Source organism: Gopherus flavomarginatus, chromosome 4, assembly GCF_025201925.1.
Source record: "Gopherus flavomarginatus isolate rGopFla2 chromosome 4, rGopFla2.mat.asm, whole genome shotgun sequence".
NCBI classification, from domain to species: domain Eukaryota; kingdom Metazoa; phylum Chordata; order Testudines; family Testudinidae; genus Gopherus; species Gopherus flavomarginatus.
Window position 1 is genome coordinate 62,535,873 of NC_066620.1, and position 13,074 is coordinate 62,548,946.

Here is a 13,074-nt window from a genome sequence, read left to right on the forward strand (position 1 = left end):
AATTTCCAGAACAGATTTCAGAAACAAGTTACCATTTCCCTGTCTCAATATCAGTGATTAGCATTCGTATTTCTCTAACTGGGAATTGACTGTTTAGTTCCACTTCCTAAAGGAAGGCCATTCTGATGAAGATTTAGGATGAAATCTTGACCTCAATGAAGTCAATGGCAAAACTCCCATTGACTTCAGTGGGGCCACAATTTCACCAGGCATTAGGAATCAAGCAGTTCAGATTCCTTTAGCATGTATCGAGGAGGAGGAAAAAGTGATAAATTAAGCCCTATTTTTTTCTAAGGGTTAATTTTACAGGGGCCTACATTACCAATGTATTTTAACAGTGGTCTAAGGGTCTGATCCAAAGTCCACTGTCTTTCCACTCACTTAAATAGGTTTTGGATCATGCCCTATGTTATCGATGTTCATATAACAAAAAAATATTTAATATAACTTTACAACGGCTTTGAAAGTTTCTGCTTTTCTCATGCATTCAAATGGGGCTGCATTTCTTGTGTTTTAATCTATATAAGCCAACTGTCCAGATGACAGCTTCCCATTATTGTTAATTATACTTAATTTTAAATTGTATTTAAGACACTTAAAGAATTTTGTGTAGCAATTTAATTTTCTTCGTTATTATATGCAGGGGTAAGACTATTATTTTTTATTACATTGCGTTTTCCTTTAAACATGGCAGCTGGGGTGCTTCGAATTCAGCTGTCAAGTTCATTTGCAATATTAAGTGTTCACCCTCATGAAAATTCAAAAGCAGTATCCAACGCACTCCTCTTTATTAAAGAGAAAAAAAGACCTGTTCTATTTTTGCATAAGATCGGAGAAAGAAACTCAACAGTTGCTGCCTTGAAAAAGTGGATGCATGCCAAAAGAGCCAGGTATTAAGATCCACAATGTAACAACCAGAAGAGCATTTATTATTGTTAATTCTTATTTTTATTCATTTACCACTAAAGGCTGAGGTTCAACACATTTGCAAATGCTAATTGAAAGGTAAACAAGATCCGCATCCACAGGGCTTTGAAGCAGTGGACCTGCAGGTTTTTACCTGGAGCTGGAGTGGAGCCAGAGTATAGCTCCAAAGCCCCAGGCACCCACAGAACTCTGTCCAATCTTATGAGGCTGGAATAGGACAATATTTGCCTGGGACACCACCAAGCAACACTCAAGTGCTGAATGAAGTAGTGGTGATGATGCAACAGGTGGCACTCTTCTCCCTGACTCAGTATTAAACTAATGCTCCAGTGTGCTAGCTCAGGGAACACTATGTTTCTGGAAGACCTGTCTTTTGGATGAAATGTAGAATCAACATTCTAATGATTTATGTACATTAAAGATCGCATAGCACTTTTCATGACATCAGTGGTTTTAAGCCACGCATCGTAGCCCAACTCTGATCTCATACCCTTAGTTTACTGCAGTTTTCAGTTGAACACTTCATTCTGCACTGATGATCTATATTTTTGGGTACTGTTGCTGTGTGCTGTTAAAACGGCAAAGTTCCACCTCTGAAGTGGCTCAGTTTCCGTGGTGGGTGAAGTTATATATGCACACAAACTTATTTGGGTTGGAAGAGCGCTTCATGGATCACCTGATCCAGCTGCTACTGAAGTTAATGGAACAACACCCACTGGGCTAGGGGGGAATTGAATCTGGCCTCTTGTTCCCACAGCCCTAAACTGAGACAGAGCTTTACGAACCTCAGGTAATAATACTGTCACACAAAGTAGCACATGACTTAGGGCTGCAGAGTGTTGTATTTAGAATACAGTTTCCCATAATATATTCAAGTGTCAATTGGTTTAGATAGTAAAATACACATCACAGCCTGAGAAGAGCTTTCCATAGAAGACAGCTTGGACAGTTAAAGGTGCAGACACCAAAGCGATGCCTTTGGAAATGCTAAGTGACAGCTGGGCGTATGAGCCCGTGTATGTAAGTAAATTGTGGAAGTTACATTTTTTTGTCATCGTGTATGGTGGGAACATAGACATTGTTTCTAAAAATGTACCATGCCCTTTATTTCAAAGAACAGGGCAAGATGCCATTATGAAACGGAGTCCACGTTTTGAAATGCTGAAAAACAAGGTAGTCTTGCATTATAACACAAGAAGCACAGATGCCCAAAATTTGTGCCATTGAAGAACTCACTGGAACCTTGACAGGAACCCAAGAGCTGTACATAATATTCTTATTGCTGTATATAATTTTATTTTTTTTAATCACAGCCTAACTGTGATCTTCCTTGATGAATGGTAAGTTCCCCAGCAATAGAAAATTACAGAGGCTTTGCTTTCCCTTTGCCCTGCAGTTATAGGGAGAAAGCATTTTAGAACTCTTCAAGCTTCATTTAAGTGCTTGGGCCCCACTTTGGGTGACCTTGTCATAAGCAACGTCAGCTCCCATAACAACACACAGGTGAAAGGCATCCTGGTCTTGCATGATGCAAGACTGAATGGCACTAGCATCCTGGTACTCAGATTGTTACATCTTGCTACAGAGACTGTTTTCCTCCGGAGTGTTCAAATGAATATTCAGACAGAGTCTGTTCAATTTCTTTTCTCACTGTATCCCAACAGACATGATCCAAAGCCAGCTAACCAAACAGAGCCCTGAGAGTTGTCTGGCTAAGTGATGTAAATCACTCCAGTAGCAATGATTTGAGCACTTTCAAACCTGGGCGGGGGGGGGGGGGGGGGCTAATGAATAATTCCGTCTGATAACAAAGAAAACATCTTAGTCTTTGAATAGCATGAATATCACATCTGTTTCCAATGCTTTATACCCATTAACCCATGGGTAATATACAACTCACCATATGGTGTATACTGTACCCCATGCTACTTGTTTCAATGTATTTTTCTGGCATTTGCTCTAGCGGCTTCCTTTGTGCACTTACGAATTATTACTTGAGTGATGCTATATATTTAATAACATGCCAAACATGAAATTAACAACCCTTGTTATTAAGATCCAACATGTTTTGCTTTGAAACTGCCCTAAACATGATGATACTTCATCCTTCATCTTTAAACCCTTTTAGTTAAGGCTGTTTTTCAGTTCTTAAGACAAATGAAATCCAACTAGAATAGCTTGAAGTTGTTCATTGCAATAAAAGAATGCTGGGTTTTTTCCAGTATGCTTGTCTAGCCCCAGTTAATTACACTTGAATCCTCAAAGGTACAGTATCCCCCAGCGTCAGCTTTCACTAGGCCCTATTAGATCAAAGAGGAGAAGGCGCTTATGCCTGGAACTGTACTGCCAAGAGCTGGCAAGTGCCACCACTCTATGTATGGAGCTCTCTGACCTTCTGACTAATTGCTGTAGATCTGAGTGTTCTCTTTTGGTGTTGCTGGGAAATGAATATGACTCTGTGATGAAATATTAGGGGAGAGAGAAAGAGATGGCAGAAACATCCTCTAGCTATATAGCAGCTGGTCTGTGAATCAGTAATTGACAATCATACCAATTGGACACATCATCTAGCGTTGTAGAGTACAGCTCTAGGGATGAATTTCCCCACTATTCTGCAGCATTTTGATATAATGGGCTGAATTAAAAAATAAATAAATAAATATTATATATATAATTTAAGGACCAGTGGCTGTGTTTGGATATGAACTTACCCAAAGCTCTCCAGGTCCTTTTCACATGATGCCCATTGCAGTCACTGGGAGGTGCTCATGTTGTGTGCCAAGAGACGGCCACCACTGGAATGTATGGCTACAGGGTTTCAGTCTGGGCCATTTCTGTATAAAACATCACTACAACTGTGTAACCTATTCTCCCACCCCAAGATACAAGTAAATCCCAGCGAAAGCATATTCTCTAGGGAAGGGTCCTGTAGTCAGCGAATGAACTGTATTAACTTTGGCAGCAATTGAACTCTTTGTACTGATAAAGTGTTGTTTTTTTTTTTAAAGATGCCTAACCAATTGTTTGGGGAAAAGAAAGGGGACGAAAAACAGGACTCTACTGGGGTGGGGAGAATTTACCAGAAAACTAACTTGTACTTCTAGTTCCCTTTGTACCGTTTGTGCCAGAGGGCTCGCTCTTTGTATTAGTCAAATGACACTCATCTGTGGTGGTAATTTACAAAGGGAAGAGCAGAATACGTGCTGGATTTAGAGGTTTCGGGGGTACTGCAGGCTTGAGGTGGTTTCCATCATCTACAGGGTTTACAGTTTGGTTCAATGGCTCTCAGTGCTCTCACTATACAAATTGTTCCAGCGCCCCTGGAGTGAAGAAAGATTAGTGTTTTGTTTTTTTTAAAAAGAAACATTTGCTCTACATCTGTATTTTATGTAAGAATCACAAAAGAGACATTATTGAAACATCAGCAACCCACAATGTGTGTGGGAGGTGCGGGGGTGTATATAAAGAGTCCCTTGGATTTGTAAAGGAGTTTTATTTTTGCCTTATTCATTCCTTTGGAAGGGAATAGCCATAAAACAATTTTTAAAGCCTCCCTTTTTGATGCATGAAGACTTTATCCTTTTTAACACTTCACTATAATTTATTTTAGATTGAATGTATTTATTGAAATTATTCATGTGCAATCTGATTTTTGTATTGCGTATAAAAAACTTAACAGAACATCATTAACTTTGCAAGTCAAACATTCGCAAGTTAAGAAATGCTAAAATTATGGTTGCTTGTGCAACCTTAATTTGGGCCCATTGCGTATATGCATTATGATACAGACTTTAATTGGATTATCACATACTATTTTTTTCCACAGGGCCCCTGTTTTATTGAGTGCAGGGGATAGACGCTGCTTATTTCATGAACAGCTATTCAATAGTATGGATTATTCTCACTGTTAAAGGTGTGGCCATAGACCTTATTTACTAAGCACCATTCAAACCCTGCTCTGATGTCAGAATTATGAATTTCCTCATGGGTTTTTTTGGCACCCATCACTGTTGGGCCTGAGTGCATCACATATTAAAATAATTTCTTTTCAAAACACTCCTGTGAAATGAGTATTAGCCCCACCTTACAGATGAGAAACAGAGAGATCAAGGTCAAAAGCATCCATTAATTTTGGGTGCCCAACTTGGAACTTGATTTTTCCATAGTAAATAGTATTACAAAGCACTTTGTATGTTCAAAGCACAACTCTCATTTACAGTGGTGACTTCTCAGCACTTCCACAAATCAGACATCAAGGTCTGAATTCAGGCACCCAGAAAATGAGGAACACACAAATGGCTACCTGTGAAATGTCTGGTTTAAGTGAGTTGCCCAGCATCATATAGAAACTCTGGGGCAGCGGCAGGGATAGAATCCAGTTCTCCGGGGCAGCAGTCAACTGCCTTAACCATTACACTCGATAGCTAAGTGATTTTTTTTTTTGGACCAACTTCTGTTGGTGATGGAGATAAGCTTCTGAGCTACTCAGAGCTCTTCTTCAGCTCTGGTAAAAGTACTGAGAGTGGCACAGTTAAATACAAGATGAAACAGGTAAGCAGTTAGCACATAGTCTATGCAAAACTAGGGGGAGCGTACAAAGTGAAGGGGCCCATTAACATTCGTGTAGGGATAAGACAAAAGGTGAGTTTAGTGGGTTACAGATTGTTGTAATAGGCCATAAATCCAGGGTCTTAATTAAGCCCATGATTTTTAGTGTCTAGCAAAGTTATGAATTTAAGCTCCCAGGCTTGTCTCTTGAAAGTGCTGTGCAGGTTTCCTTCAAGGATGAGGATCGATAGGTCAGAGCTAGAGTAATCGCTTTCAGCGTGGTTGCCATCTTAGTCTGTATCAGCAAAAAGAACAAGCAGTCTCTAAGGTGCCACAAGTACTAACAAACTTATTTGAGCATAAGCTTTCATGGGCTAAAACCCACTTCATGGGATGCATGCGGTGGAAAATACAGTAGGAAGATATATATATACACACACACACACAGAGAGGACATGAAACAATGGGTGTTGCTATACTAAACTATAACAAGAGTAATCAAGTAAGGTGGGCTATTATCAGCAGGAGGAAAAAACATTTTTAATGATAATGAGGCTGGCTCATTTCCAACAGTTGACAGGCAGGTGTGAGTAACAGTAGGGGGAAAAATTAGCATGGGGAAATAAAGACTGGGAGTGGATGGGTCATTACATAAAGTAAAACCTAATTTAATGGTGTCAAGTTTGCAAACCAGTTCCAGTGCTGAAGTTTTTCATTGGAGTCTTTCTGTGTTCACGCATAGGTGATATCATGGTTTTGTCTTTTATCATTTTCCTGTGTGAATTCTCGCGAGCACAGTGATTCTCTGGTTTCCCCCTCCTTGGTGTTATTGAGGCTTTCAGTACACTGGATGTGGTACCACTTTTCTGTACACCTCCTGATCTACTCACACCCTATCCCTAGCCCCACAAAGTCAAGGGAGCTCCTTGTCAACCGCCTCCTGCCACTGGCCAGGATGGCGATCCATCACTCCAGGAGAAGGGGGGCGGCTCTGTGACTGTGGAGCCTATTTCTAGTCCCATGTGACCAGGAAGAGTTCCTTTGGGCAGTGTCCACTGACTCTTTGGACACCTTGGAGGAGCAATGGGCACTGGCAGGAGTTCTCTGCTTGGTGTCTCCCTCTGTTTCCCTGGTTTTTAACCGTTGACCTTACCCTGGTTGCTGTTTTCGCCATTGAGCACGTACTCACTTGTGAACTGGTTCAAGTAATTCTGCCCCCCCTTCGTCTGTCCCAATACCCACAAAAGAGTACATCCAATCCCAAATTCGTTCTGTGTGCTGAATGAACCAGAGGTCTTGTCAGGAGAAAAAAGAAAAAAAAGTATGCGATCATATAACTAAAAAACATATTATAATGCATACACAAGAGGCATGTAAGTGGAGGTGAATTAAAATTCCACAAGCAATTTTAATACTAGTGTTTCCGAACTGTTGAGTACTTGACTTTGCAACTTTAACAGCGTTCTTTTAATACAGTTTGTGTGTGTAATTTTCTAGATTTTTTCAAAAAGGCAATCTGAGAAAAAACACAGAAATTCCATCATGTGGCATCAAATTGACCCCCACCTGGGTCAGTAGTGGGGTGGAACCTTTAGATCCAATGTACAAACCTCTGTCACTTGAGCTAAAAGAGGAACCGATAGCAAGAGCAGCTGTCATCTTCTATGTGGACCAGCATTAGAGGAGGAGGAGATACAGTCTTTGCCAGTGGGTTACAAAGATATCATAAAATAATGTCAAGATTCAGGAATATTGGGTTCCACTCCAGATTCTAGAGGGGAGTGTGGCCTAGTGCACACAGACTCTTCTCCCTGTTTGCCCCAAGTTTCACCTCTTCTGGCTGTCCCTGTCCCAGTCCTGTCTTCTCCACTCTAGCTCCTTATCTCAGTCCCATTCTCATTGCCCAGTTCCAGTCACCTTTCTTCAGGCTTCTCATCCTACTCTTAGACCATGTCTATACTACCCCTTATGTTGGCAAAACTTTTGTTGTTCCAGGATGTAAAAAAATAACCACACCCCTGAGTGAGGTAAGTTTCACTGGCATAAGCGCTCACGTGCACAGAGCTATGTTGGTGGGAGATGTTCTCCTGCTGACATAGCTACCACTGCTCATTTATATGGTTTTATTATGTTGATAGGAGAGCTCTCTCTCTCTCTTCACCCCCCATGGACATAGAGCAGCTACACAAGCAATCGTACAGCTGTGCCACTGTAAGCTTGGTAGTGTAGACATGACCATCATCTCCTTGCCCAGTCAGTCCTAGTCTCACCCACCCGGCTCACTGTCCAAGTCCAAATCTCAAATCTCTCCCCCATTTCATCCAAAACCAATATCTTGGCACAAGCAGAGTTCCCTTCCTCCCACCCCAACTCCTTATCCCCAGTCTCCTTGTCTAGACAATCTTAGTTCCCCCACTTCAAGTTGTTGGTCCTATCTCTCTCTCCCCTCCTTCTCCACTTAGTTCTAGTCCCAGCTCCCCCTTCCTGGGCTCCTCATCCAACCTATTTTCCCCTACCCTATGCCCCAGCTCCTTGTCCATTTCTCTTTGCGAAACCAATCCGAGTTGTCTCCTGCATCCCAGCTCCTTGTGAGATTTGTCTCTCTTACGCTCTCCAACAGCTTTGCACTTTCAGTTTCCTTCTCCAGCCAATTTATTATCTCCCCAGCCCTTTGTCAAATCTCAGTGTCGAGATTTTAGCTGCTAAAACTGAAGAAGCCTCTATTGAGCATGCGTGAACCGTGATTTAAAAAACCGTGATTTTTCAAAGGCTTATAATATGGCCAAATTTGAATGTGTTTTCACAGGGGCAGCAAAAGTCACATCCCTGACCCAAAGGCCACCCCCTGCCAAATTTCACACCTCTTCTCCACAGTAGGGAGGTTCTAGAACATTTTAAACAAGGTCTTAATTTCTCAACAGGGGCAACACACCATATTTTCCCATGGCCTCATTCTCAGGAAATGGCTGAATCATTTTGGCTGAACTTTTCCAAAAATATTCAGCTTCAGGCAGACACCCAGCATGTAAAACTTCAATTCAAATGGGTAATGTTTGGCAAAGTTATAAGCAACTGAAAACATGGTCTTCTAATAGGAAGTACTGAGCAACCTTAATAACAGGCAGTGCTATTGTTTAATACTTCTAATACGTTCCATGCCACTACTCATGGAATGTATCCCTTTAACAATTCCATTCACAGAAATAAATAGTTCTCTTCCATTGTGGTTAGCACATTTAAAAAGTCATCACTTTATAATTTATTAAGTCTCACTTCTCTTCCCTGGAACGAGCCGCACTGGAATATTTTCATACCGTGCAATTAATTACCAGTTGTAATGTTTTATGAGTCAGGCTACAAGACAAGTGTCTGAGAAGGAAGACGAGATTATATTTTTACAGGGACGTTGGCCCTGTTTACACTGTCACTAACTTGATGTAAAAACGAAGATGCTGAGAAGGCAGAGACAGAGACGTACACTTTGCTATATTTGCTTGTTACCATTGGGGTAATGCACATACTTTCCATTTTCCAGCTAGCATCAGGAAGAGATCCTGATTTATGGATTAGAACTACAGTCCATACTCATTCTGAGGTAACAATTCTTCCTTCCTTCAAACCTGTACATGGAACAGGTCACAGACAGAGGGAAGTATGAATCCTTAATCAGGTAAACCCAATACACCAGGAAGCAGAACTTCACTATATATCCAACATGCCACTGCACCAAAAAATGGGACTCTGTATACACCTTTGTTTGCATGGAAGAGGGGTACCCTGAGCCTGTACCCAACACATCCCAGAAATGATCAAGTTCTGGGGCTACCACTTTGCCACCGAATCAGGGCCGGCTCTGGCTTTTTTGCCGCCCCAAGCAAAAACAAAAACAAACAAACAAAAAAACCCCACACACCTGCAGGCCAGCTGGAGTGCTGGTGCAGGGGGACTCCTGGCCCTGCTGACATGCCCCAGGCAGCAAAGTGCGCACCCTGGCTAGTGGCGGGGAGAGAGAGAGAAGGAAGCCCTGGTGGCTCCCCTTCAGTGGGGCGCTCACTACGCCGCCTGCCGGGAAGGACACAGGCTGCCCGGCTGGGCTTGCTACAGACCTGGCACTGCTCCCAGCAGGGTGCTCCCCTCCTCCGCGCTGCTGCCTGCTACAGGGCGGCTGGAGCAGCAAACCAAAAAAGAAAAAAGAAAAAAACTGCGGGGCAGCCGAAGCAGCGAAGCAAAAAAGGATTGGACAGAATGCTGCCCCTTGGAATCTGCCTCCCCAAGCAGGAGCTTGCTTGGCTGGTGCCTGGAGCTGGCCCTGCACCGAATGAGTTATGGTCATAGAGAGAAACACGGACATTAAAAGAACATAGGAACTGCCAGACTGGCTCAGATGCAACGTCCATCTAGCCCAATATTCTGCCTCCAACAGGGGGCAGCACCAGATGCTTCAGACACAGGTGCAAGAAACCCTGCAGTGGACTGTTACAGAACATCCCCAATGCCTGAGCTCCCAAAGCGTTACAGAGAAGCTGGCCCTCCTGATCCTGCACGGCTGGTACGTCACAGGCATGGAAAAGCAGAATACTCCCTTCAAAATCTGTACTCAAACAAAAAGTAAATATGCAGTAAACATGGAACTACAATGAGCACTGAGTGACTCATCTTGTTCTGAGTTTTCTGCCTCAGAGTTTGCCAAGACTAGCTTTGAAAAACCAGGCCTTGCCTCCTGGGAGTACAGTGCCGGAGCAGATAAAAAATGTAGCACATGGCAGAGTGTTGCAGAGACATGAGAACATTTCTGATTTAAGTCCATGCAGTGTCTTCTGCCTGGCTCCTGGAGTCATGTGACACAGAAGTCAAATGTACAGGGGCGGGGGAAAAAGACATCAAATTTGAAGATTCAGTCTTTTTAAAAGCCCTCAAAGCAAGTACCTTTCTTATATGGCTTTGCAGAGTGTAAGAAACCAGGGCAAATATTCTCCATGCTGCATGCACCCATACTGTTTAGGATGAGCATGTAGACCAGGCATGAATAAGAATGATTCTGCTTAACAGGAGACTTCACTGCACTATAGAAATAGAAGGTATAGATGTTAATGTCTGGCAGAATAAAGGATACACACAGTATGAGTAGGTTACTGTGTAACTAGCGTTTGCAGATTTTTAAGGCCAGATGGGACATTATCTAGTCTGACCTCCTGCTTAACACAGCCCAGACACATTCACCCAGTGCTTCAGCATTGTTACCCTGCCATAGCAATAAACGTGAAATGATTAAGCAGATGCCAATAAGCAAAATGTAACTGTTCATATGCACCAGAGTGCTGCCTAGCTGTTACTGTAGGGTAGCAGCCAAAAGACAGGTGGGCAAAATATGGCTGCTTTTGTGTGCAATCGTGGTTTGCTTTAAGCCAAAATCACCACATTTTGCTTCAGCTCAGCTGAACAATTTTGACAGTAAGACCCATCCAATTTTAATTTCCATCAGAAACAATCTTAAAGCTCCAGTTTGCATGAAATTGAGGCCAGGCTTGTATAATCCATCGGTATCTGCGTGCGCCAGGTCCCCCTTGGTGCAGATCACAGAGGCTATGAGCTTGTTACAACTCTAGTTGAAGCAGGGGTGGGCAAACTTTTTTGGCCTGAGGGCCACATCTGGATATGGAAATTGTATAGCAGGCCATGAATGCTCATGAAATTGGGGGTTGGAGTGTGGGAGGGGGTGAGGGCTCTGGCTGGGGCGGCAGGCTCTGGGGTGGGGGCAGAAATGAGGATTTCAGGGTGTGGGGGGGCTCTAGGCTGGAGCAGGGATATGGGAGGGGGTGAGGATTCTGGCTGGAGGTGCAGACTCTGGAGTGGAGACAGGGCTGAGGAGTTTTGGGGTGCAGGAGGCGGCTGCATGCTGGGGGTGAAGCAGAGGGGTTTGGAGTATGGGAGGGGGCACCGGGCTCAGTCAGGAAGTTCCGGGAGCCCCCTAACCCCGCTCCCAGCTGGAGGGGGGCGGGCCCCTGTCCCTGATGCCCAGCAGGAGCTCGAGGGCCGGATTAAAAGGTCTGACAGGCTGGATTCAGCCTGCAGGCCGTAGCTTGCCCACCCCTGAGCTAGAGAGCTGAATCAGTTCATGCTTTTGGGTTAGGAAAGGTCTATACGTGTCTAGTCAGGAATCCAGCCAGGCTGAATTTGACTAGTTCTCTCACTCAAGGCCACACTGCTCTCTAAATTACCCTGGTGCAACTCCGTTGTTGACTTCAATGACTGATGGTTTCAATTAGAAATATTTGAATTATTCAGGGCAAGTAAATGATCAAATGAATTGAGCCCTTTTATCATTCATAAACCATCCCAATTTATGAGAATGTATTTGGTATCCATAATTATTCCCCAAAGAGCTGGATGTGAATAAATGTCAGCCTCTGGGGTCTTTTCAAGCTATTCACTCTTGATTGTTAGCTTAAAAAAGTCCAGCTGTGGACAGTTTCTTGAGGACAACAATATAGCTTTACAAATTGGTGAACCAAACTGCTAAACCAACTAGGCTTTCACCCACGTCCTTTCAGGGAGGAATGTATAAAGTTCTAGAGAAAAACTGCACTGTGACATTACCTAGGGTACAATCTGGACTGATGGACCGCTGTGTCCCCTCAATTCTCCAGCCTACGGTGCTTTTTACACTGCTTCTCTGTGAGCGCAACCACTCCTGGTCTGCTTTCACACAGACTCCCGGCTATACAGTATGAGTGATGTAGCCAACCACTCCTGAATTACACCACAGGGCACCACCAGCAAATGCCCAGTCCCAGACTGCCCCTAGAAATGTGGGTCTTGTACTGCCCAGCTCCTTCCTGGACAATACAAGCTCATATGAAGTCCATCATTTATTAACAGAAAATGATATGCACAAAATTTATCCCAAATGGAGTTCTCCAAACACATCAATCTAAACACACTGGTTTAGATACAACAGGACAAATTTATTAATCACAGAAAAATAAATTTTAAAGTGACTACAAGTAATGAGGCATATAAATTCAAATTGGTTACAAGGAAATAAAATGTAACATACAACCAACACCTAACTTTGCAGGCTGAATGGATACAAAGCAAAGGTCTCTCACACCACATGTTCCAGCAGTCTTACTGGCTGAAGCTCTTTCAGTCAGGATTCCCCGCCTCCCCCTCCCCAGTCCAATCCTGCTTCCTTTGTTCTTCAGCAGTTGATAATGCTCTGGGGAGAGAGCAAAGGAGAGATGGTTTGGGGCATCTGCCCTCTCTTCTTTTAGCCCTTTTCTTGTGCAAGATTCATCTCCAGCTAATGTTCAGGAGACAGAAGGTCAGTCTGGCCAGGAACCTTAAGCTGCTTCCTTGTCAAAAATGTAGATCTTTTGCCCACACCCTCTCACCTGTCAGAGTGGCCACTTAATCATGTGATGGTCCCTTTGAACGTGGTCACACCTGGTGAGGCATTAGGTAGCCTTCTGTCTCTGTGGAACTGTGTGACTGCCCTCTGGAACCTGTCCTGGGTAATATAATACAGTGGAAGCTTATATCTTTACAAACAAACAAATGTTGCCACACATTTTACCAGGCCAATAATGATCAGCAAAT